Source organism: Carassius carassius, chromosome 38 (assembly GCF_963082965.1).
Source record: "Carassius carassius chromosome 38, fCarCar2.1, whole genome shotgun sequence".
In the NCBI taxonomy this organism is placed as follows: domain Eukaryota; kingdom Metazoa; phylum Chordata; class Actinopteri; order Cypriniformes; family Cyprinidae; genus Carassius; species Carassius carassius.
The window spans coordinates 2,600,968-2,626,819 of NC_081792.1; the positions used below are offsets into that span (position 1 = coordinate 2,600,968).

General features: G+C 39.7%; 7 non-coding genes across 7 annotated transcripts; 1 reads left to right on the top strand and 6 right to left on the bottom strand.

Moving 5' to 3' along the window:
* Window positions 1–11,177: 11,177 nt before the first annotated feature.
* trnae-uuc (transfer RNA glutamic acid (anticodon UUC)) lies at window positions 11,178–11,249 on the bottom strand. The gene has a single exon. It is a non-coding gene; the product is annotated as a tRNA-Glu (tRNA).
* Window positions 11,250–11,840: 591 nt separating this feature from the next.
* On the bottom strand, window positions 11,841–11,928 carry trnay-gua (transfer RNA tyrosine (anticodon GUA)). Its single transcript is given in 2 exon segments — window positions 11,841–11,876; window positions 11,892–11,928. It is a non-coding gene; the product is annotated as a tRNA-Tyr (tRNA).
* Window positions 11,929–12,977: 1,049 nt separating this feature from the next.
* Window positions 12,978–13,050, bottom strand: trnar-acg (transfer RNA arginine (anticodon ACG)). Its single transcript has one exon. It is a non-coding gene; the product is annotated as a tRNA-Arg (tRNA).
* Window positions 13,051–13,173: 123 nt separating this feature from the next.
* On the top strand, window positions 13,174–13,245 carry trnae-cuc (transfer RNA glutamic acid (anticodon CUC)). Its single transcript has one exon. It is a non-coding gene; the product is annotated as a tRNA-Glu (tRNA).
* A 5,458-nt stretch (window positions 13,246–18,703) lies between these two features.
* trnae-uuc (transfer RNA glutamic acid (anticodon UUC)) lies at window positions 18,704–18,775 on the bottom strand. The gene has a single exon. It is a non-coding gene; the product is annotated as a tRNA-Glu (tRNA).
* Window positions 18,776–19,622: 847 nt separating this feature from the next.
* trnar-acg (transfer RNA arginine (anticodon ACG)) lies at window positions 19,623–19,695 on the bottom strand. Its single transcript has one exon. It is a non-coding gene; the product is annotated as a tRNA-Arg (tRNA).
* Window positions 19,696–25,361: 5,666 nt separating this feature from the next.
* On the bottom strand, window positions 25,362–25,449 carry trnay-gua (transfer RNA tyrosine (anticodon GUA)). Its single transcript is given in 2 exon segments — window positions 25,362–25,397; window positions 25,413–25,449. It is a non-coding gene; the product is annotated as a tRNA-Tyr (tRNA).
* Between the last annotated feature and the right edge of the window lie 403 nt (window positions 25,450–25,852).

Genomic DNA, 25,852 nt, shown 5'->3' on the forward strand with positions numbered 1-25,852 from the left:
TAGTAGGAAACAAGCTAATAAGTAACCAAATTTTTCTCAGAAGCGTTGATCGTGCGTTGTGACAATGGAAATCATTGAGAGAGAGAGTGTGGACGTAGCAAATGCGCTTCTTGTCAAAGGTCTCACGTTGACCGAAACAGATGATGAGCTGAGTACTTTCTTGCAAAGGTATGGCTCAGTTAAACGTAATTTGATAATTGACGATCAAACATCTGAGTTCCACCAGCATGCCATTGTAGAATATGCTCACAGTTCTGCAATGCTGGACTTAGCGCCAATGTTACCCATAACTTTGGGAAGTCTTTCGAATCCAAGTGTCATGTTTCAAGTACGAGCTTTGGCTACAGTCTGTAACCAGACGGCCAGTGAGAAACCTCTTTCAAATGTGTTTCAGGAGGAGTTGAATGAACTCCAGGAAGTTCACTCTACCAACTGTACTCCAGAGAGAGCGCGAAATGTGAGCTATGATGATTCCAGTAAAGCAGAAACAGTAGGAATGCGAGATTTAGAATTCAAAGACCCAATCAAGAGACAGACGGGCCCTATGGCCTTTCCAGAAACCACCGTTGATGGTGTTACAGTGACTACTCGTTCTGGTTTCCCCATGAACGTTGTAGACCCACCAGGTATTCAGAAGATGGTTGTAGAGCACATAGTGAAGTCAGCTGATGCTGCGATGTTACAGCAAACTTCAGTCCGTCTTAGGAATTTCTCAGGGAGGTGCCCGCGTCCTCCAAATGAACCTGACTTTGACACTTGGCGAGTAAGTGTAGAACTCCTGCTAAGTGATCCGGCTATTTCCGATTTGCAAAGAGTACGAAGGATCCTAGATAGCTTGTTGTCTCCTGCCGCAGACGTAGTGAAGCACGTGCGACCTCCAGCTTTGCCTGCGGTGTACCTTGAGTTGCTAGAATCAGTGTATGGTTCCGTAGAGGATGGTGATGAACTATTGGCCAAGTTTATGGGCACTTTACAGAACCAAGGTGAAAAGTCATCCGATTTCTTGCACCGGTTGCAAGTTCTTCTGAGTTCAACGATTAAGAGGGGAGGTATCGCGGAGAAAGATCATGATCGTTGTCTTTTGAAGCAGTTTATGAGGGGATGTTGGGATAATGGTCTCATTGACAGCCTTCAGTTAGGGAAGAGCGAAACCCAGCCACACACTTTCGCTGAGTTGGTTGTGTTAATTCGAACAGAAGAGAACAAACGTAATTCCAAAGAAGAGAGAATGAAAAAGCACCTTGGGTTGCCAAAAACTCCTGTTGGTTACCCGAAACCTCGAGCTGCCACCCAGCAAGTGTCAGTGTATTCTCATGAAACACCAAATGCTAGTAGTTCTAAAACAGATTCTCTGGGAAAGCAACTTGCAGAAGTTCAGGCTCAACTTGCTACTTTAGGTAGAAATTCAGATCGGAAACGCCAGAGCGGATGTTCTGAGAAAACAGAATTTGATGCTTTGAGAAAAGTAGTAGAAGAGTTGCGCGCTCAGATAGCCGCTATGCAAGTTTCCATGACTCAAGAAGCAAAACGTGAAGATCCAGATAGTTTAGAAGTCGCTAACCTACGACGACAGGTAGCTGAACTGCAAGCTCAGAATGTTGCTCAGAGAAATTTTAGAGATCACTCCCGTGTGACTGCTGGTCCTCGAGTTTTTCCGCCTCAGAATTTGATAGAGACAGATACTGGTCGAGATGTTAGAAGGGCCCAACCAATGGCCAATCGGCCTCGTCCCGGATATTGTTTCCGATGCGGAGAGAACGGTCATTTGGCTGTTGCCTGTGATAATCTAGCAAACCCCTTGAGAGTTGAAGAAAAGCGTCGTAAGCTGAGAGAGCAGCAGGCCCAGTGGGACTCTCTGCACGGGAATTCTCCCTTGTCTTTAAACTAAGGGGCGTTTCTGTAGCGGGGCATACAGAGACGAGGTGTAACTTTAACCGCCCTAAGTGTTATAGACAAGCGGCCGTCGCGAGTAATCAGAATAGATCAACCTTAAAGAACCTGCCAGAGGGGTTAGTAGGAGTAAAGTGCACAGCGCATATTGTCATTGGGGGTAAAGAAATTAGTTGTCTCCTAGACACAGGATCTCAGGTTACTACCATTCCCCAGTCGTTTTACGAGTCGCACCTGTCTAATCATCCGTTGAAGTCATTGGGAAACCTACTAGAGGTAGAAGGAGCCAATGGACAAGCAGTTCCATATCTAGGGTACATAGAGTTGGTCTTGAAGTTTCCGAAAGAGTTCGTGGGTGCAGAAGTTGAAATCCCTACCTTAGCTTTGGTAGTTCCGGACCTCAATAGTCTGTCGCAAGTTCTAGTAGGTACCAACTCCTTGGATGTGCTTTATGGTCACTGTATCAACGAGAAACAGAATAATCCTTGTTCAAATCTTCGTGGGTATCAGGCAGTGCTTAAAGTCCTTGAAGCGAGAAGGAGGCAAACTAGCAGTGAACCATTAGGACATGTGAAATTGATGGGGGGTATCCCTGAGGTTGTGCCTGCCGGAAATACAGTAGTCTTGAATGGCTATGTTCAGCTTCGGGAACCTTGCTTAGAGAAATTAATAGCTCTTGAACCGCCTTCAACCCCAGCGTTCAGCGGTCTTTCGGTGGCGAGTTGTGTACACACTTTGCCATCCAGACGATCCTCTCAGCTGTCAGTTCTGCTTAAGAATGACACTCGGACTGATATAACAATTCCTCCTAAAGCTATACTCGCGGAGATTTACGCTGTAGAGGAAGTGATAGAGAGCACCAAGAAGAGCACCAAGAGTTCTTGCGGAGTAGAGTCATCAGCACCTACCTCTGCCAACCTTACCTTTGACTTTGGAGATTCTCCTTTGCCTTCACATTGGAAAGAGCGAATCTTGAAGCGGCTAAATTCCATGCCTGAAGTTTTCTCTTTGCATGATCTTGACTTTGGTTGTACTAGTCAAGTGAAGCACCAGATTAGATTGGCAGATGAGACACCCTTTAAGCATAGGGCGCGTCCAATTCACCCTCAAGACATCGATGCCGTTCGAAAGCATCTTCAGGAATTGATTTCTGCCGGAGTCATTCGCGAGTCCGAGTCTTCCTTTTCTTCGCCCATAGTGGTGGTCCGAAAGAAAGATGGTTCGGTTCGGCTCTGTATAGACTTTCGGAAGTTGAATTCCCAGACGATCAAAGACGCATATGCTCTGCCCAATCTAGAAGAGGTCTTTTCCGTGCTTACTGGTTCCAAATGGTTCTCGGTACTTGATCTGAAGTCTGGATTCTACCAGATCGAAATGGATGAAGCTGATAAGTGCAAGACTGCTTTCGTATGTCCCCTAGGCTTCTGGGAATTCAATAGGATGCCTTAGGGAATCACAAATGCGCCAAGTACATTCCAGAGGTTAATGGAGCGGTGTATGGGTGATCTTCACAGGAAGCAGGTCTAAGTTTTCATTGATGACTTGATTGTCTTTTCAAAGACTTTAGAAGAACATGAGTCACGGTTAGTCCAGGTCCTAAACCGGCTTAAGGAGTACGGGTTGAAGCTAGCGCCTGAAAAATGCCGTTTCTTTCAGACATCAGTCAAGTATTTGGGGCATGTTGTTTCAAAGGACGGAGTAAAGACTGACCCGGCTAAGATTGAAGCTCTAAAAACTTGGCCGAGGCCCACAAATTTAAAAGAGTTGAGAGCTTTCTTAGGCTTTGCGGGGTACTATAGGAGGTTCGTGCGTGACTACTCGAAAATGGTCAAGCCTCTCACGGGACTCACTGTAGGGTACCCTCCACTGCGCAGGGGCCGCAGTGGGAAGCGAGAGGGGAGCGAGTATTTTAACACGAAAGAGCAGTTTGGTGATCGATGGACTGATGCATGTCAGAATGCGTTTGATGATGTTATTTCAAAGTTGACCTCTGCTCCTGTCCTGGGCTTTGCTGACCCCAGACTTCCGTATACGCTCCACACTGATGCTAGTACTACGGGGCTGGGTGCGGCATTGTACCAGGAGCAGGAAGGGCAGATGCGAGTGGTAGCGTTCGCCAGTAGGGGATTGACAAAAAGTGAGGCGAAATATCCGGCACATAAGTTGGAATTTCTTGCATTGAAGTGGGCTGTCACAGCTAAGTTTAGTGATTATTTGTATGGTACAGACTTCACTGTTGTAACAGACAGTAATCCCTTGACGTACGTTTTAACATCTGCGAAACTTGATGCTACCAGCTACCGTTGGCTGTCTAGTTTGTCAACCTACACTTTCAAGCTCCAATATAGGGCTGGGAGTCAGAATCAGGATGCGGACGGTCTTTCCCGGCGTCCACATGGTGAGCCTTTTGATGATTTGGTCTCTCAGAAAGAACGAGAAAGAATTGAGAAGTTTGCACTTCATCACCTTGCGGAGCCTGGAAACGAATCTGATTTTCTCATGGCAGATGTTGTGAAAGCCATTTGTGAGAGACATGAGGTGATTAGTTTACCTGAAAGTCTCAGTTTGACACACCCTTTTATTACATTGGTCGAGTCCCTCACTCATTGTGTTGATGCCTTGCCGAATGAGTTGCAGCACGAGGCTGAGCATGGTCTACCTGATCTCCCTAATCTCTCTAAGGCAGCATTGGCAGAATGGCAAGAGAAAGATCCAGAGCTCAAGGTGATAGTTGAGTGGATGAGAAATGGAACTAAGCCAGGTACCCTGAGGGGTCAGCCATCTGATTTAGCATTGTGGTTGAGAGAATGGAGTCGATTTGAGTTGAAGAACGGAGTGTTGTATAGAAAGAAGCAAGAGAACGGAGTCTCTCACTATCAGTTAGTGTTGCCAGTTGGACTAAGAGACATGGTGTTGCGTAGTCTTCACGATGATATGGGACACTTAGGTATTGAGAGGACTTTAGACTTGGTTAGGTCCAGATTCTTTTGGCCAAGAATGTCCCAAGCCGTGGAGAAGAAGATCAAGACGTGTGAACGTTGCGTGCGTAGAAAAAGACCTCCAGACAGAGCCGCTCCCCTGGTTAACATTCAAACCAGTAGACCCTTGGAGTTGGTCTGTATGGACTTCTTGTCGTTAGAGCCAGACCGCAGTAATACCAGTAACATATTGGTTATTACGGATCATTTCACGAAATACGCCGTAGCAGTACCGACCCAGAATCAAACGGCTCGTACAGTCGCGAAGAGTTTGTGGGAAAACTTCCTGGTACATTATGGGTTTCCCGAGAAGCTACATAGTGACCAAAGACCTGATTTTGAATCCCGTACAATAAAAGAGTTGTGTCATGTAGCGGGTATTCACAAGATTCGTACTACACCTTATCACCCCCGGGGTAACTCCTAGGTGGAAGGAGTTTGTAAAGCCCTTAGTGCACGCATACAATTGTACGCGCAACGATACAACCGGGTATGCTCCTTATGAGCTCATGTTTGGGCGGCTGCCTCGCTTGCCAGTTGATTTAGCTTTCGGGTTGCCAACAGAAGCTCCGGCCAAGTCTCATTCCCAATACGTGAAGGATTTGAAAGAACGGTTGCGAGAGAGCTACGAGATAGCTAAGAAGAACTCTGTTAAATTAGCGGAGCGTAACAAAGGAAGGTTTGATAAACGTGTGGTTGATTCAACTTTGGAAGAGGGTGACAGAGTTCTTGTGCGCAATGTTAGGTTGCGAGGAAAGCACAAGCTCGCAGACAAGTGGGAGCAAGGAATTCAAGAAGTGGTTAGGAGAGCGGGCGATTTACCGGTGTACACTGTCCGACCAGTTGGGCAGAGTGGTCCCCTCAGGACATTACATCGTGACTTGTTGTTGCCTTGTGGATTTTTGCAGCTGAGTCAACATGAGAAAAAGCCTAAGCAAAGGAATCGCAGGCCCAGAACTAGAGCCTGTGCAGATGATAATGATTCACAAGAGCCAGAATCTGAGTGCGAATACGAGTCTGACACTGATCGATTCATTAATCCTGCGTTTAGGGATACATTGGATTTTGAAACCCGAGTTTTGGTGAGCCCCGAGCACTTACCTTGTCGAAATCCTCAGAAAGTCCCAATTGACTTACCTGCTGTTGAACCTGCAAGAGAGAGTATACCTACCTGTGAGTTATTAGAGGAGAATTCAGAGGAACCTGTAAGGGAAAGCTTACCTGAGTCTGGAGAAGTAGAAACGCCTTATGTTGAGCTGGAATCTGGTCATAATGATCCAGGGGTTTCGGTAAGGGAAGAGCCAGGATTGGATCTCTGTCCTAAGTCTGTAGGCGAATTTCCTTCTCAGGAGGTTGAAACAGACGTTGATAGTGAGGTTGAGAACATAAATATGAATGCTGTAGTTGATGGAAGTGAACGAGAGAATGACCCGGAGCCCGAGGAAGGAGTTATTCCCAGGCGTTCGCAAAGAGAGCGAAGACCTGCAAAAAGGTTTGAGTATCCCCAGTTAGGGAATCCACTTACCGTAGTGATTCAATCTCTGTTGCAAGGTCTAAGTATGGCATTCAGTACTTCTTTGGAGGAGGTGAATGCTTCTACTATCGATGATGTGCCTGTTGTTGTGGCTCAACCCAAAAAAATATGCAGATGCAGCGAGGACGTGCATGTATTCAGGAGGGGAGGGTGTAACCCAGGTCACTAGAGAGATTCTGTTGACGTGAGGAGAGAAAAAAAGACTAACACTTGTGAATATATAAAACAGTTATTTTATTAATATCTGTGGGGAAAGAAAAAATATATAAAGTTTAAGATTCTAAGTGAAAATAAGAAAATGCATAAAATAAAATAATAAAACTCATTTAGAAAAGTTATCCAATTTAGCAAGACAAAGATTGGTTCAATTCAACGAGTGGGAGTTAGCCCCGCCTTAATAGAAGGACTCAGGGCAAGGATGATGCAACACTTTTGACGAGAGAGTAAGCGGCTAGCTCCACTTACAGAAGCTGCTGGTGCGATCCTAAAGAAAGAAACGAGAATTAGAACGAACAAACCAAGATTTAAATCAGAGAAACAATAGAGAAACTTTTAGATTAAAATGCGGATTGAGATTCATCAGTCAAACGTTACGAGTGAAAGTGTCATTGACCGCTACGAAGAGAGTGCATATCCAAACTTGGGAGTTTTTTTTCCTTCATAGCCGAGAATTGAGTTCTCTTGGTGAGTGTTGTAATTAAATAATTATTTTTGTGTGTAAAATGATTGATAAATGGTATTGAATCACTAAATTCTGATGTTATATGCAGTTGTATGTAAAAGAGTTGACCCTTTTTGTTTATAATGGGAAGAGTATTGCATGTATGTGTTGAATAATTAATGTTTTAGAGTTCAAAGTCACCTCGAGTGGTTAATAGAGGTTATTTTAACGAATTTCGTCGTGTATTTGAGCTATGAGTTAAGGCGCGATCATGACGCACATGTAATACGGGCAGATGAGGCCTAAGTGCGTCATTTGAAAAATAGCTCTTTGCACATATAAACTATATGTGCTAAAGTAAAACGGAATTTCAGTAAAAGGAAAAAATGTTGAATGTTGTTTATATGCAGACTAACTGCTCTAATGATGTATATTTTGAAAGGAATGTCTAATTGTATTTTTGGCCTTGTCTTTGCAAGGTTGGGTCTTTTCTTTCTTTCCTTTTTCCCCTTTTTCTGTTTTTTTCTTCTTCTTTTCTACTTTTTTGTCATTTCTGAGTCGGATGCTGCACATTTCCTGGACACCGGACGATTTTGAAGAAGAATTGTATGTGAATTGTCCCTGCTTGCTTCACATCGGAAAAAAAACCGTTGCGAGCGGGAACTGGCGAGCCATTTGCCCATATAAGGAAGGACCGAGCTTGTGAGTCAAGAAACGAACAGAGTGGTATGATTGTGCACACAACTGAATTGAACTGTGTTGATCTGAGATACATATACGGAAGAAGGATCTCGTGAGAGCGGCATTCGAACTGAAACTGAGAATTAGTGTGTATATACATATATATACATGGATACAAAAAGAGGAATCTGAATTGTATTGAGACTACTAATTAAGCAGTAAATTTGACCTGTGATTTTTATTTTCTCTACTGTTTTTCCTTTCAAATTCTATTGTATTTCATTTCATTTTGATTTTATTTTTATTTATTTTTTTCTTGGAGAACGAGAGAAAAAAGGGTATTCTTAAAGGGGTAATCATTTTGAAAGATTGTATGTGAATTTAAAACGTTTACTTAACCTTAAATAATCCAATTAGAAACAAATTGAATAAATAGGAAAAAATAAATTATAGATATATATATATTAATAGAATAAGGGTACATTAAATTTATTAGCTTGAAACTAAATAGGTCATAACAAAGAGAAACAATAATTATAAACTAAATAGGAAATATAAATTAGGATTATATTAAGGATACATTTATTTGTTCCACGGCAAATCCTTGCTGTTCTCCTGGTCATTATATATATATATATATATATATTTTTTTTTTTTCTTTCTCTCCTGTGTGATGTGATGTTTTAAATTTCTCTGCTTTATTATTTAAAATCCCTTAAATACATCATACTGAATTTTCTAACCAAAGAGTGTTTGTCACAAATTCTTTCTTCCCTTGCTGTTAGCGCAGTCTCTTGAGCGATTCTGGTCTTCTGGTCACTGGTCCAAATTTTAAGCGGTGCACTTCACGCTCATTTGCATATTTCGCTGGTTGTAAGTGAGGGTTGTACTGTCGCCGCGACGCAGGTTACATAATGGATTGCATAGTCGATATAAAAAACTGGATGACGAGTAATTTCTTACTGCTAAATTCTGAAAAAAACAGAGGTGTTAATTATAGGACCTAAAAACTCTGCTTGTAATAACCTAGAACACTGTCTAAGACATGATGGTTGCTCTGTCAATTCTTCGACATCAGTTAGGAACCTAGGTGTGCTATTTGATCGCAATCTTTTCTTAGAAAGCCACGTTTCTAGCATTTGTAAAACTGCATTTTTCCATCTCAAAAATATATCTAAATTACGGCCTATGCTCTCAATGTCAAATGCAGAAATGTTAATCCATGCATTTATGACCTCAAGGTTAGATTATTGTAATGCTTTATTGGGTGGTTGTTCTGCACGCTTAGTAAACAAACTACAGCTAGTCCAAAATGCAGCAGCAAGAGTTCTTACTAGAACCAGGAAGTATGACCATATTAGCCCGGTCCTGTCAACACTGCACTGGCTCCCTATCAAGCATTGCATAGATTTTAAAATATTGCTTATTACTTATAAAGCCCTGAATGGTTTAGCACCTCAGTATTTGAATGAGCTCCTTTTACATTATAATCCTCTACGTCCGCTACGTTCTCAAAACTCAGGCAATTTGATAATACCTAGAATATCAAAATCAACTGCAGACGGCAGATCCTTTTCCTATTTGGCGCCCAAACTCTGGAATAACCTACCTAACATTGTTCGGGAGGCAGACACACTCTTGCAGTTTAAATCTAGATTAAAGACCCATCTCTTTATCCTGGCATACACATAACATACTAATATGCTTTTATTATCCAAATCCGTTAAAGGATTTTTAGGCTGCATTAATTAGGTAAACTGGAACCGGAAACACTTCCCATAAAACCCTATGTACTTGCTACATCATTAGAAGAATGGCATCTACGCTAATATTTGTCTGTTTCTCTCTTGCTCCGAGGTCACCGTGGCCACCAGATCCAGTCTGTGTCCAGATCAGAGGGTCACTGCAGTCACCCGGATCCAGTACGTATCCAGACCAGATGCTGGATCAGCACCTAGAAAGGACCTCTACATCCCTGAAAGACAGTGGAGACCAGGACAACTAGAGCCCCAGATACAGATCCCCTGTAAAGACCTTGTCTCAGAGGAGCACCAGGACAAGACCACAGGAAACAGATGATTCTTCTGCACAATCTGACTTTGCTGCAGCCTGGAATTGAACTACTGGTTTCGTCTGGTCAGAGGAGAACTGGCCCCCCAACTGAGCCTGGTTTCTCCCAAGGTTTTTTTCTCCATTCTGTCACCGATGGAGTTTCGGTTCCTTGCCGCTGTCGCCTCTGGCTTGCTTAGTTGGGGACACTTCATCTACAGCGATATCGTTGACTTGATTGCAAATAAATGCACAGACACTGTTTAACTGAACAGAGATGACATAACTGAATCCAATGATGAACTGCCTTTTACTATCATTTTTGCATTATTGACACTGTTTTCCTAATGAATGTTGTTCAGTTGCTTTGACGCAATGTATTTTGTTTAAAGCCCTATATAAATAAAGGTGACATTGACATTGACATTGTATGCATTCAAGGGATCTGTTTTTTTTACTCACCCCGGGAGTTCAGTTTATTTGGGCAGATTCCTGTGATTGCTGAATTGATACCTTGAACTGGTAATTAAGCTCTTGTCCAGGTGAAAATACTTGTGTCATGCATCTGAAAACACACGTTGCAACCGTTATCTAGATGAAAATCTGACTATCATCGGTCTGTCAAAGTACAAAATTGACATATTGTGAGGTTAATAATGAAAGTGAGACCAATTTTTAATCCGCAAAGTTGCTGATTATTCGCTCGTTCAGTTTAATGCAGATTACAATTTATTCTTAATGTCCAGGTGGCAATTAGTGATAAGGCTTCAAAATGGCAAGCCTGTGACATCAAAACAACATGGCATTACACCCTTCAAAGTAATGAAGCAGTTACAGAGTAGCGATGAAATTGTTCATTCGAAAATCAACTGGCTGCCAGCCTGCAGTTTATTTCCCCTTTAATCGCCGAGCTTGTCGGAGTGCTTGTGAGACGAATGACAATACCGAAGCATGTCCGTGTCTTCCCTAGACATCGGAAAGGGTGTGCAGAATATGTCTTTTTTGGAAAAAAAGAAGAATGCCTGAAGATTTGCCTTTTCTTCTGGATTTTGGAGAAGAAAAAAAAAACACAACAACAAAATAAGCTGGAAAAAAACAAGCACAGAGCAAGCCAGCCAGGAGTCAAACCTAGAATCTTCTGATCCGTAGTCAGACGCATTATCCATTGCGCCACTGGCCCACCACTAGTAAAGACCCCTGATTGCTACAGAGTTGTTGGTTTTAGATGAGACAGTGGCAAGCTAAGGATTGCCAACACTCCAACATACAGTCCTCCACGCTACCAGCTGAGCTATCGAAGGGGCAAAGTGTTAGACAGAACCTCGACGTCTGGTGCAGGAAGATGTGCTGGATTTTTGAGGAGGGAAGCAAAAAGGAGCATGCGTTCCCATACCAGGAGTCGAACCCGTGCCACCTGGGTGAAAACCAGGAATCCTAACCGCTAGACCATATGGGATTTGGACACCTTAAACTGGCCATTGGCGCAGTTTCCATACATGTGGTCAGTGTGGGTGCAGGATCTTGTAGTGGCCTGTTGCTTTAGGTCTGCGACTGTAACAATGTGATAATAATTTGGCAAAACAAGAATTATCCAAAAGGACGGTTTTCTGATTTATATAGTGTTGTATGCATTCAAGGGATCTGTTTTTTTACTCACCCCGGGGGTTCAGTTTTTTGGGGCAGATTCCAGTGAATCTAGAATCTTCTTATCTGTAGTCAGACACGTTATCCATTGCGCCACTGGCTCACCAATCGAAAAGACTCCTGATTGCTACAGAGTTGTTGGTTTTAGATGTGACAGTGGCAAGCATTGCTGTCTGCTTATTCTCACCTTGTTTTCAGGAGGTAAGCCCACCAACCCACCAGCCCCTCCCTGGTGGTCTAGTGGTTAGGATTCGGCACTCTCACCGCCGCGGCCCGGATTCGATTCCCGGGCAGGGAAAGCTCTTTTGGCTTCCAATTGTGGACTGCGAATTCTAGCTCTGCTAACAGCTGCAAGAAAGCCAGCTCCAAACCAAAAAAATGGTGAGCACTTGAAAAAAAGACCTCCTTCGAGCCGGAGTCGAACCAGCGACCTAAGGATTGCCAACACTCCAACCTACAATCCTCCGCTCTACCAGCTGAGCTATCGAAGGGGCAAAGTGTTAGACAGAACCTCGACATATCACGGTCTTGTAGCTCTACTGCTGGCCAAAAAGTCACTTCTGGTGCAGGAAGATGTGCTGGATTTTTGAGGAGGGAATCAAAAAGGAGCATGCGTTCCCATACCGGGAGTCAAAACTGGGCCGCCTGGGTGAAAACCAGGAATCCTAAGCGCTAGACCATATGGGATTTGGAAACCTTCAACTGGCCATTGGCTTCTGGCGCACTTTCCATACATGTGGTCAGTGTGGGCGCAGGATCTTGTAGTGGCCTGTTGCTTTAGGTCTGCGACTGTAACAATGTGATAATAATTTGGCAAAACAAGAATTATCCAAAAGGACGGTTTTCTGAATTATATAGTGTTGTATGCATTCAAGCGATCTGTTTTTTTTTACTCACCCCGGGAGTTCAGTTTATTTGGGCAGATTCCTGTGATTGCTGAACTGATACCTCGAACTTGTAATTAAGCTCTTTTCCAGGTGAAAATACTTGTGTCATCCATTTGAAAACACACACGGCAACCGTTATCTAGAGGAAAAACTACCTATTGTCACTAGGTCAAGATACAAAAATGACATTGTTTGGGTAATAATGAAAGTGAGACCAATTTTTAATCAGCAAAGTTGCTGATTATTCGCTCCTTCAGTTTAACTCAGTTTACAACTTATTCTAAATGTCCAGGTGACAATTAGTGATAAGGCTTCAAAATGGCAAGCCCATGACATCAAAACCACATGGCATTATACCCTTCAAAGTAATGAAGCAGTTACAGAGTTGCGTTGAAATTGATCATTCGAAAATCAACTGGCTGCCAGCCTGCAGTTTATTTCCCCTATAATCGCCGAGCTTGTCGGAGTGCTTGTGAGACGAATGGCAATACCGAAGCATGTCCGTGTCTTCCCTAGACATCGAAAAGGGTGTGCAGAATATGTCTTTTTTGGAAAAAAAGAAGAATGCCTGAAGATTTGCCTTTTCTTCTGGATTTTGGAGAAGAGAAAAAAAACACAACAACAAAATAAGCTGGAGAAAAACAAGCACAGAGCGAGCCAGCCAGGAGTCAAACCTAGAATCTTCTGATCCGTAGTCAGACACGTTATCCATTGCGCCACTGGCCCACCAATAGTAAAGACTCCTGATTGCTACAGAGTTGTTGGTTTTAGATGTGACAGTGGCAAGCATTGCTGTCTGCTTATTCTCACCTTGTTTTCAGGAGGTAAGCCCACCAACCCACCAGCCCCTCCCTGGTGGTCTAGTGGTTAAGATTCGGCGCTCTCACCGCCGCGGCCCGGATTCGATTCCCGGTCAGGGAAAGCTCTTTTGGCTTCCAATTGTGGACTGCGAATTCTAGCTCTGCTAACAGCTGCGAGAAAGCCAGCTCCAAACCAAAAAAATGGTGAGCACTTGAAAAAAAGACCTCCTTCGAGCCGGAGTCGAACCAGCAACCTAAGGATTGCCAACACTCCAACCTACAGTCCTCCGCTCTACCAGCTGAGCTAAAGCTGGGGAACAATAGTCTGTTTGAGGAGGGGGAGAAGGAAAAAGAAGGGGAAGAAGGGGAAGAAGGAAAAAGAAAGAAAAAGAGAAGGAAAAAAAGAAAAAGGAAAGGAAAGGGAAGGGAAAGGGAAAAGGTAAACCCACCTTTCACACTTCTGTGTGATTTTTGGTAGATCGGTATTCATATATTATAGAAAATTGCCTTTTTATATATTTCATGGGCAAATCACTGACGTGAATGACATCGGTTCGAGTCCCACCTCGGACAAGGTTGAAATCACCCAATATATTTTCTAATCTTTCCTTAATGAATGAACACATATGTAAACATTTCATGTGCTTTTATGCCTTAACAGTTATTTTATAAAAACATATTTTTCATTGTATGGATACATGTTAAAATGTATTTATTAAATGATAATATGTGGTTTCTTGAAATGTATTATTTGTTTTATTATTTCACCATTGAATATAAGAATCTTTAATATCTTTTTTAAATTACTCTTTTTCTAACTGAACTATATTTATTTTTGCTTACTGTTGAAGATGCTCTGTATCAAATTGCGCGCCACAGTATGAATGCTGATTCGCGATTGGTCTTTACATTATTGTGGTATCGTCATTGGCCAAGAAGGATCTGTCAATCTAATTCGTTCTATGATGAAATTCGATTGTGAATCCAAGGTCATATCATATCTATCCAAGGTCATATATATCATATTGCGATATCATATGATGATATGGAATTTCAAATGGTTTCATATGTTTATTTTATTGTTTTTACAATTCTGTCCCTTTCTTGTAATTTTAATGCTTTGTTGCAATACAAATAATTAAAATAAGAATTTGATACTACTACTGCATATAATAAATAATAATAAACCTTTATATCAAAGAAATGTTTCTACCAATCACTTCTCACATCCCGTGGACCTGTCTGCTATACAGTTCTGTCCCTTTCTTGTAATTTTAATGCTTTGTTGCAATAAGAATAAAAATAAGAATGTGATACTATTACTGCTTATAATAATAATAAACCTTTATATCAAAGAAATGTTTCTGACACTCACTTCTCACACCCTGTGGATCTGTCTGGAATACCATTATGTCCCTTTCTTGTAATTTTAATATCTGTGTGAGTTTGTAAAAAGTTTTCCAGATAGGTTTGATAGAAAAAAGCCAAAGGATACTGTTGTAGAAATAAAGTTCTTTTTATTTTTTTATTTACAAACACCTCCTTCTCTCTCACATAAACACACCCTCACAAGCATACACACGCGCGCACGCACGCACACACACACACACACACACACACACACACACACACACACACACACACACACACACACACACACACACACACACACACACACAGTATATAACAGGTTGTGGACTATATACAAACAAAAAAGCTTTAAGCTTACATAGTCTCAGCTTATCTTTATGGAATGAAATGTCATTCTTTGACTATATACCTTTGTTGCATGCGTCCTTGCCACACCTAGGTTTGGCCTTAAAGCTGCACCATGGGCCCCACCATACCGTGGCTTTGTAAACTGACAAAAAGAAATTAGTAACATTATGTGAAGCATTTTAAAATGCTATAACATATGATAACATAAATATCTGCAAAGACATGCATTTACCGATGCCAAAGTTAAAGTAGGCTTTAAAGGTGCCATTCCAGATGTTGTTCCTGACTGCCCTGGTGTTACAGGTGGTGACGTGGATGGTGTGGATGACACAGGGGCCAAACTGGAAGGCTACAGTTTCACAGAAAAGGAAATTAAATTCAAAAATACACAATACACCATCAACACATCACAGTTTTATGAAACACTTCTTATACCTTTTTCATATGGAAACCACAGTCACATGTCTGTGTCCCCCCAAACAGAGACATTTGCCCCCTGTGTTGCAGTGGACACTTCTCAATCTGTAACATATGACAGTGAATCATAACTATCTGCTCCTTCTATATATGACATAGCTTTCCTGTGTTTATATACATGCCCAAGTTTACCTTCTGATACAGGTCATGCCATTTCTTCTGGCGTGGTGCCGGTCTGTTTCCCTCCTCAGAAGGCCAGACCCCCTGTGTGGCAAATCTGCGCAGGCGGGCCATCCATTCACCCTCACTCATAGCCCTGTGCTTCTTGTGCTTGGAAGCCATCTTCCAATAAAAGATAGCGTGTGGCAAAATACAAAGTTTGTGACTATTCAGTAGAACTGAGTAGTTAATCAATTTCATACATTTATTTCAAATAGCACATATTTCATCTCAGTGTTTTTGGACAAGGTATAGTTTGATATTTTGGGAGGAATTGTGGTGTGTGGGTATAATAATATGCCATAACTCCATAAAAATCAGATTATTACATACCATTTCGATTACATAGGCTTACAATTAGCCCACATTATGATTATTATCGATTATAGCTCACTTAAACAACACAAGCCCCATATTACGTCATAAAATGTCATGTTAATGTTAATAAAGGCACAGTTTTATGCCTATGTATTGAATTACAGATGCAATGAACAGACAATGAACAGACAAAATTATTTTACCTCAGGTAAAAACTGGTGCCCAATACTATAGGCTAATTAACATTATGCATAATTCAGCCATATAGCGGTACGAGGTATAATCTAACGTTATATGATAGGCTAGCTATTTTTTAGCCAGTGTATAATTTATTAATACATAGTACCTCAGTGTATACTATATTAATACATAGTACCTCGGTGTATTATATATTTCTGTAATACATATAATATATGAATACATAGTACCTCAGTGTATTATATATGAATACATAGTACCTCAGTGTATTATATATTAGTACATAGTACCTCAGTGTATAATATATTAATACATAGTACCTCAGTGTATTATATATGAATACATAGTACCTCAGTGTATTATATATTAATACATAGTTAGTACCTCAGTCACAGTGTATTATATATGAATACATAGTACCTCAGTGTATTATATATGAATACATAGTACCTCAGTGTATAATATATTAATACATAGTTAGTACCTCAGTGTACTATATATTAATACATAGTACCTCAGTGTATAATATATTAATACATAGTTAGTACCTCAGTGTATTATATATTAATACATAGTACCTCAGTGTATAATATATTAATACATAGTAGTAGCAGTCACATTTAGTAGCATACAATCATATTAAGATTATTATCAGTTGGTAAACACAAAGTCTCCTGTTATAACAGGTGCAACACCTGAATACAACACAAAACTCATTCATTCATATTAAATCATTGTCTGTGTTAAAAGTGGACACAATATCAGGTGTAGTACCAATGTTATAACAATGTAAACCATTCGTTTCTCTCTGTCGAAAATACGTTTCAGCTAAGTTAACGTTAATGCTAACATTACTCCATTCATTCATTCATTCATTCATTCATTCTTAGCTAAGTTAGTTAACGTTAGCAGACTAAACAAAGCAACAACGTCGACGTCTTACCTAACACAATCTGACAATGTTGTAAGTTACAAGTTTATTTAAGAAAAAACTATTAATTAAATATAGTTAATTAAATAGATAAATCTTACCTCAGTGTCACCGTCAACGTCTTACCTAAAACAATGTAACGTAGTTAAAAGTTTATTTTAAATATATATATATATTTCCAAAAATAACTCTATAAATAAAAATAGTATTTATTGATTCGCTGTGAGCGATAACTGTGGACTTATGCGCATGCTCCGCCAATGATGGAAAGGGCCACGGTGATTGGCTGTCTTAAAATGTAAAAGATGGACATGCAGAGACCTGATTGGCTGTCGTAAAATGTAAAAGATGGAAATGCTGAGATCTGATGGGCTGCAAAAGATGGACATGCAGAGACGTGATTTGTCGAAATTAGACAGACGAACTGTCTCCCGGCACCGCTATTGAAGGGGCAAAGTGTTAGATAGAACCTCGACATATCACGGTCTTGTAGCTCTACTGCTGGCCAAAAAGTCACTTCTGGTGCAGGAAGATGTGCTGGATTTTTGAGGAGGGAATCAAAAAGGAGCATGCGTTCCCATACCGGGAGTCAAAACTGGGCCGCCTGGGTGAAAACCAGGAATCCTGAGCGCTAGACCATATGGGATTTGGAAACCTTAAACTGGCCATTGGCTTCTGGCGCACTTTCCATACATGTGGTCAGTGTGGGCGCAGGATCTTGTAGTGGCCTGTTGCTTTAGGTCTGCGACTGTAACAATGTGATAATAATTTGGCAAAACAAGAATTATCCATAAGGACGGTTTTCTGAATTATATAGTGTTGTATGCATTCAAGGGATCTGTTTTTTTTACTCACCCCGGGAGTTCAGTTTATTTGGGCAGATTCCTGTGATTGCTGAATTGATACCTTGAACTGGTGATTAAGCTCTTGTCCAGGTGAAAATACTTGTGTCATGCATCTGAAAACACACATTGCAACCGTTATCTAGATGAAAATCTGACTATCATCGGTCTGTCAAAGTACAAAATTGACATATTGTGAGGTTAATAATGAAAGTGAGACCAATTTTTAATCCGCAAAGTTGCTGATTATTCGCTCGTTCAGTTTAATGCAGATTACAATTTATTCTTAATGTCCAGGAGCCAATTAGTGATAAGGCTTCAAAATGGCAAGCCCGTGACATCAAAACAACATGGCATTACACCCTTCAAAGTAATGAAGCAGTTACAGAGTAGCGATGAAATTGTTCATTCGAAAATCAACTGGCTGCCAGCCTGCAGTTTATTTCCCCTTTAATCGCCGAGCTTGTCGGAGTGCTTGTGAGACGAATGACAATACCGAAGCATGTCCGTGTCTTCCCTAGACATCGGAAAGGGTGTGCAGAATATGTCTTTTTTGGAAAAAAAGAAGAATGCCTGAATATTTGCCTTTTCTTTTGGATTTTGGAGAAGAAAAAAAAAACACAACAACAAAATAAGCTGGAGAAAAACAAGCACAGAGCGAGCCAGCCAGGAGTCAAACCTAGAATCTTCTGATCCGTAGTCAGACACATTATCCATTGCGCCAATGGCCCACCGCTAGTAAACACCCCTGATTGCTACAGAGTTGTTGGTTTTAGATGAGACAGTGGCAAGCTAAGGATTGCCAACACTCCAACCTACAGTCCTCCACTCTACCAGCTGAGCTATCGAAGGGGAAAAGTGTTAGACAGAACCTCGACGTCTGGTGCAGGAAGATGTGCTGGATTTTTGAGGAGGGAAGCAAAAAGGAGCATGCGTTCCCATACCAGGAGTCGAACCCAGGCCCCCTGGGTGAAAACCAGGAATCCTAACCACTAGACCATATGGGATTTGGACACCTTAAACTGGCCATTGGCGCACTTTCCATACATTTGGTCAGTGTGGGCGCTGGATCTTGTAGTGGCCTGTTGCTTTAGGTCTGCGACTGTAACAATGTGATAATAATTTGGCAAAACAAGAATTATCCAAAAGGACGGTTTTCTGAATTATATACTGTTGTATGCATTCAAGGGATCTGTTTTTTTTTACTCACCCCGGGAGTTCAGTTTATTTGGGCAGATTCCTGTGATTGCTGAATTGATACCTCGAACTGGTAATTAAGCTCTTTTCCAGGTGAAAATACTTGTGTCATCCATTTGAAAACACACACGGCAACCGTTATCTAGAGGAAACACTGCCTATTGTCACTCTGTCAAGATACAAAAATGACATTGTGAGGGTAACAATGAAAGTGAGACCAATTTTTAATCGGCAAAGTTGCTGATTATTCGCTCCTTCAGTTTAACTCAGTTTACAACTTATTCTAAATGTCCAGGTGGCAATTAGTGATAAGGCTTCAAAATGGCAAGCCAATGACATCAAAACCACATGGCATTATACCCTTCAAAGTAATGAAGCAGTTACAGAGTAGCGATGAAATTGTTCATTTGAAAATCAACTGGCTGCCAGCCTGCAGTTTATTTCCCCTATAATCGCCGAGCTTGTCGGAGTGCTTGTGAGACGAACGGCAATACCGAAGCATGTCCGTGTCTTCCCTAGACATCGGAAAGGGTGTGCAGAATATGTCTTTTTTTGGAATAAAAGAAGAATGCCTGAAGATTTGCCTTTTCTCCTGGATTTTGGAGAAGAGAAAAAAAACACAACAACAAAATAAGCCGGAGAAAAACAAGCACAGAGGGAGCCAGCCAGGAGTCGAACCTAGAATCTTCTGATCCGTAGTCAGATGCGTTATCCATTGCGCCACTGGCCCACCAATAGTAAAGGCCCCTGATTGCTACAGAGTTGTTGGTTTTAGATGAGACAGTGGCAAGCATTGCTGTCTGCTTATTCTCACCTTGTTATCAGGAGGTAAGCCCACCAGCCCACCAGCCCACCAGCCCGCCAGCCCACCAGCCCAGGAAGTGCAAGTGTGTGTGGAAAGGACGGAAGCTAACTCTAGAATTGTTTGTTTGTTAATTTTTTTGATTTAAGACTGAATTGAAACAGGATTTTTTCTTTATCTATTTAATAAGTCTTAAACCACGAACCAGCAGCTTCATGCTGTCTGGGGAGTGGTTTATTTTTTATTTTTTTATTCAGAATGAGTGAACTGGATCAACTGCTTGTTTCACAACTAGCAACGAATTTGAAACAAACTAATGCAATTGACCAAGGAAAATGATTAAGACAAGGAGAAGGGATGATGGCAAAAGAAATGAAGAAACAAAGGATCTATTCAAAAGAAGCTACAGCAATAATTGACATCAGTAAAGTGCTTAATGGAGGAGCGGAGGACATAATTAGAGCAATAAAGGAAAAAGTGAGCGTGGAAAAAATTATTGCGGTAAGACCAAAGACTAATAAACAATATGAAGTGACTTTTGAAACGGAGGAAGTTTGTGATGGACTGTTAAATGGTTTGCAAATTAAAGGACAAATATGTGATGTTAAAAAACTCCAGGACAGAGAATTTGTAGTCTCGTTCATGCATCTGCCTGTGTATCTAGATGATGATGACATAACCTTGAAATTGGAAGGATGGGGAGTTACTCCCATAACAGAGATAAGGAGGAGGTTTTATCCAGGAACAGAGATAGAGGATGGGAAAAGATTTGTTAAGGTCAAGTTCCCAAAGGAGGTGGCATCATTGCCATACAGTACAAGGTTTGAGACAACTGAAGGTTCACAGTACTTCAGGATAATACACAGTAGGCAGGTCAAAACTTGTAGATTGTGTTTAAGTCCAGAACATATCATCAAAGACTGTCCTGAGTTTAAATTTTTTAAATGCAATGATCAAGGACATTTCTCAAGAGACTGTACAGCAATTGAATGTGCAGACTGTGGCAAACCTCTTAATATATGTGAATGCTGGATGGACGGTAATGAGAAGCAATCAGAGGAGCATCAAAGTATGGATAGGCAGGTGCAAGAGGAGATTGTAGAAACCACAAAGACTTTTGAACCGATGGAAAACAAACAACAAGAGCAAACAGAATATATGGAAAATCAGAAGTTGAAGGACCAAAGTCACCAGGACGGAGAAGTAGACAGAATGGAGGATGATACAGCGGATGGAGAGGAACAGAATGGTGCAACTGACAAGGAAGTAAATGATGAAGAGGAGAGCGACGAGGTGGAGGAACTGGATATGGAACAACAGGAGGCAAGAAAAGAAAGAGAAAAGGTTGGAAAAATGATAAGAAGAAAATCAATGAAGGTAAAGCCAAATCTTAATGTTGCTAGAAAGAAAAAGATGACTGAAATAGATAAAAAGAAGTTGGGATTAATACCAGAACAAGATTGTGAGAGAGACTAAAGAGGAGTGGTTTTAAATGTTTATTTTTATTGGAATGGTTTTAAACTTTGTGAGTTTAAATGCAAGAGGTGTAATGAGTGTTAAATTTGAGATGGTAAAAGAACTATGCAAAAAATAGGATGTTATAATTTTACAAGAAACAAACTGGAAAGATGAAATGATTGAGGATGTGAAAAAAAGATGGAAAGGACAAATGTTTTATAATAATGGTGATGGAAGGTTAGGAAGGGGGGGTAGCCATTTTAATAAAGGAAAATGTTGAAATTAATTCATATGAAGTCTATAATGACAAAAAAGGCAAATGTGTTGGGATTAATATTAGGAAAGATGATCATGAATTTGTGATAATTAATTTGCATGCGCCCACTCAAGAGGGAGAAAAAAAGATTTTTTTTGAGGGATTAAGAATTGTAATTAAGAAATATAAAAATGTCATTTTAGTTGGGGATTTTGATACTGTTTTTAGTAAGATGGACATGGCAGATGGGATGGTTTTTAGAACAGATGTGGGAAGGAAAGAGTTAAAAGAAATGATGGAGGAGAGAAATTTGATAGATGTTTGGAGGGAAAACCATGAAAGGAAAAGAGACTTTTCCCGAAGACAACTGGTTGGGAATTTTATGTGTCAGACAAGAATCGATTTTATTTTAAGTGAAAGGGATATGGAATATTTTTTGGGGGACATTTTTTATAAGGATACCAGCTTGAGTGATCACAAAATGCTGTTATGGAATATTGATTTTAGTAAAGAAAAAAAAGGGCCTGGAGTGTGGATACTAAATTCAGAAATTTTGACAAGTGAAAGTTATAGAATAGGAATTGAGGAAATATTAGATAAAGAGAAAGAGGACGGAATGTACTTTGAAGATAAACGCTTATGGTGGCAAAATGTAAAGTATGAAATAAAAAAAAATATTCTATAAACTATAGCAAAATGGTACAGAAAGTTAAAAAAGCAAAGGAGCTGGAAATAAGGAAAAAACTCAGAGAAGAGTCAATTAAAAGTGAAGTAAACATAAAACAGATAATACTTTTGGAGGAAGAGTTGCGGAAAATTGAGGAAGAAAAGTGTAAAGGAGCAATTATAAGGAGTAAGGCAAAAAACACAATTGCAGGAGAAAAATGTACAAAATTTTCTTTAATTTGGAAAAAAGTAGAGGCAAGGCAAAGTTAATAAAAGAATTACAAAATAAAAAAGGAGAAATAGTGAAAGATATAAGTGGAATTTTAATAGAGGTGAAAGACTATTATGAGGGGCTTTTTGAAACAAAAGGAATCGACGAAAAAGAGAAAAATCAGTTATTAGAGAGTGTTACAGCTAAAGTAAGTAGAGAAGATAAAGAGGAATGTGATAAAGAAATTAGTGAAGAGGAAATTGTACAAGCTATCAATAGTTTAAAAGGAAACAAAAGCCCGGGGACAGATGGGATAGTAAATGAATTTTATAAAGTTTTTAAAGAGAAGATAAGTGGGATTTTAAAGGAAGTATATAAAGAGATTTTTAATAAAAGAGAATCGGATCAGAGGATGAGTATAGGGTTGATGAAATTAATTTATAAAAGGAAAGGAAGTAAAAATAATTTGAGTAATTTTAGGCCAATAACAATGTTAAACACAGATTTAAAAATACTATCTAAAATTCTTGCAAACAGAATGAAAAATATTTTACCCAAAATTATAGTGACTAATCAGGCATATGGTGTAAGAGGGAGAGATATTGCTGATATAACGAGTAGTGTAAGAGACATAATAAGCTATTTAAATGAAACACAGAGGGATGGATATGTTGTAAATTTAGATTTTGAAAAGGCTTTTGATAGGGTAGAACATGATTTTTTATTAACGATTTTAGAACGTTTTGGGTTTGGAAAAAATTTTAACGAATGGATAAAAATTTTATAAAATAACGTAATGACAAGAGTGATGTGTAATGGTTTCTTAACGGAACCTTTTAGAATAACAAGGTCAATAAGGCAAGGATGTCCACTCTCTGCACAGATATATACTTTGGGAGCAGAACCTTTAGGTTTAATGATTAAGAAAGATAAAAGCATTCAAGGTATTAAAATAGAAGAAGGTAAAGAAGAGAAAAAGATATTCCAATATGCAGATGACACAACACTGATTTTAAAAGACTTAGAAAGTATGAAGGAAGTAATGAGAAATGTAGAGAGGTATGGTAAAGGTACAGGTGCAAGAGTTAATGAAGAAAAAACTGTGTACATGAAGTTTGGAAAGGTACCAAATTTAGGAGGAGTTTTTAATTTTGAGGAGGTGAAGGAAACAAAAATTTTGGGTGTGACTTTAGGAAAAGACGAGAAAGGGGCAAGAGAAAGAATGTTTGAAAAGTTGTTGGGGGAAATGGAAAGGAGATTAATTTTTTGGAGGGGAAGATTTTTAAGTTTGAAAGGGAAAATTTTAGTGGTTAATGCTTTAATGTTATCCAAAATGTGGTATATTTTAATGGTGAGCGCAATGCCAAGATGGGTGGAAGTAAGAATAAAAAGATGTGTTTTAGATTTTATTTGGGAGAAGAAACCCCCAAGAGTTGCTTATAACACTCTGATAGGACAGGCTGATAAAGGAGGAATGGGATTAGCTGATGTAGAATTAAAAAAGAAAAGTATGAGAATTAAAGTTGTGAAAAAGTATATAGATGATCAAGAAAAAGGAGAATGGAAAGATACAATGAAATATTATTTGGACAAATGTGGTAACGTGAAACTAGGGGACAGTGTTTTATGGATGAAAATGAAAACATGGATGTTTGAAAGAATACCAGATTTTTATAAAGAAGTTTTAAAAGCTTGGGCTTTTTATCTCTCAAAGGTTGATTTTATACCTGGAGGAAGGAAAGAGATTTTAAACCAACCATTGTTTATTAATAAGCATATTGTGAAAAGTGGGAAAGAATTATTTTTTTTAAAAATGGTGGGAGGTTGGGATTGCAAGATTAAGAGATATTATGTATGAGATAAGAGAGGGTTTTTTACCAGTCCAAGTAATTATTGATGAGTTGGAAGAAGCCAAAGAAGAGTATGACATAAACAATGTAAAGAAGCAATATAAAGAAATGAAAAGTGCAATACCAAAAGCGTGGATAAATGAAATACAAAAGGAAGAAAAAGAGGAAGGAAAGACTGAAGTTTATTTTGTTAATCAAAATAAAAGAATAGGGTTTAGTTTAGGGAATGTGAAAATGTTTTATCAGGTTTTAAGGGAAGAGATTTTTAAAAAAACAAATTCAAATGATATGTGGTTAAGAAACTTCAATGGCTTGAAAGAGGAAGAAATATGGAAAAATATGAGGGGAGTACTGGTGAGCACAAATTTGGAGTGTCTTGATTATTTTATAAGGCATAATGTAATATGGTCGGAAATGAGGTTGTGTATTATAAAAAAAGAACAAAGTGCATTATGTAAAGTTTGTAAAAAACAAGATGAGGGTTTGTTGCATTTGTTTTTACTGTGTGAGAAATTAGGATCTTTTTTTTTAATTTTAAAAGAAATAGTGAATGACCTAGGGGAAAGAAAAGAAGATCAAGATTGGCAAAAAACATTTATGTTTGGAAAGGAGGAAAAGTGTAAGAATAAAATTATGATCAATTTGTTAATTATTTTGGCAAAAAATGCTATATGGAGAAGAAGAAATATAGTTAAAAACAGGTCTGTTTGTATAGATGTTTGGACATTGTATAAGCATATGGTGGAAGATTACATGTTTACATTGTGTAAATATTGGAGACTGGAGGGAAAAACAGAGATGTTTATGAAAATGTTTTCTTCTCAGGTACAGAACATTCTTTTGAAACATGATATAAATGTATCTGTAGGAAAAAAAGTGTAAAATAGCAAATGCCAGAAACGGAATAATGTAGAAGAAAAATATTTACAAATATGAATGTATTTTTTATTTTTATTTTTTATTTATTTTTTTTGTTTGTTTTGTTGTTGTTTTTAATTGGAATGTGAAACTGTATTTAGGAGAGACGTAGACTTTCCCAGTCAGGGAAAGCTCTTTTGGCTTCCAATTGTGGACTGCGAATTCAAGCGCTGCTAACAGCTGCGAGAAAGCCAGCTCCAAACCAAAAAAATGGTGAGCACTTGAAAAAAAGACCTCCTTCGAGCCGGAGTCGAACCAGCGACCTAAGGATTGCCAACACTCCAACCTACAGTCCTCCGCTCTACCAGCTGAGCTATCGAAGGGGCAAATTCTTAGACAGAACCTCGAGATATCACGGTCTTGTAGCTCTACTGCTGGCCAAAAAGTCACTTCTGGTGCAGGAAGATGTGCTGGATTTTTGAGGAGGGAATCAAAAAGGAGCATGCGTTCCCATACCGGGAGTCAAACCTGGGCCGCCTGGGTGAAAACCAGGAATCCTAAGCGCTAGACCATATGGGATTTGGAAACCTTAAACTGGCCATTGGCTTCTGGCGCACTTTCCATACATGTGGTCAGTGTGGGCGCAGGATCTTGTAGTGGCCTGTTGCTTTAGGTCTGCGACTGTAACAATGTGATAATAATTTGGCAAAACAAGAATTATCCAAAAGGACGGTTTTCTGAATTATATAGTGTTGTATGCATTCAAGGGATCTGTTTTTTTTTTAC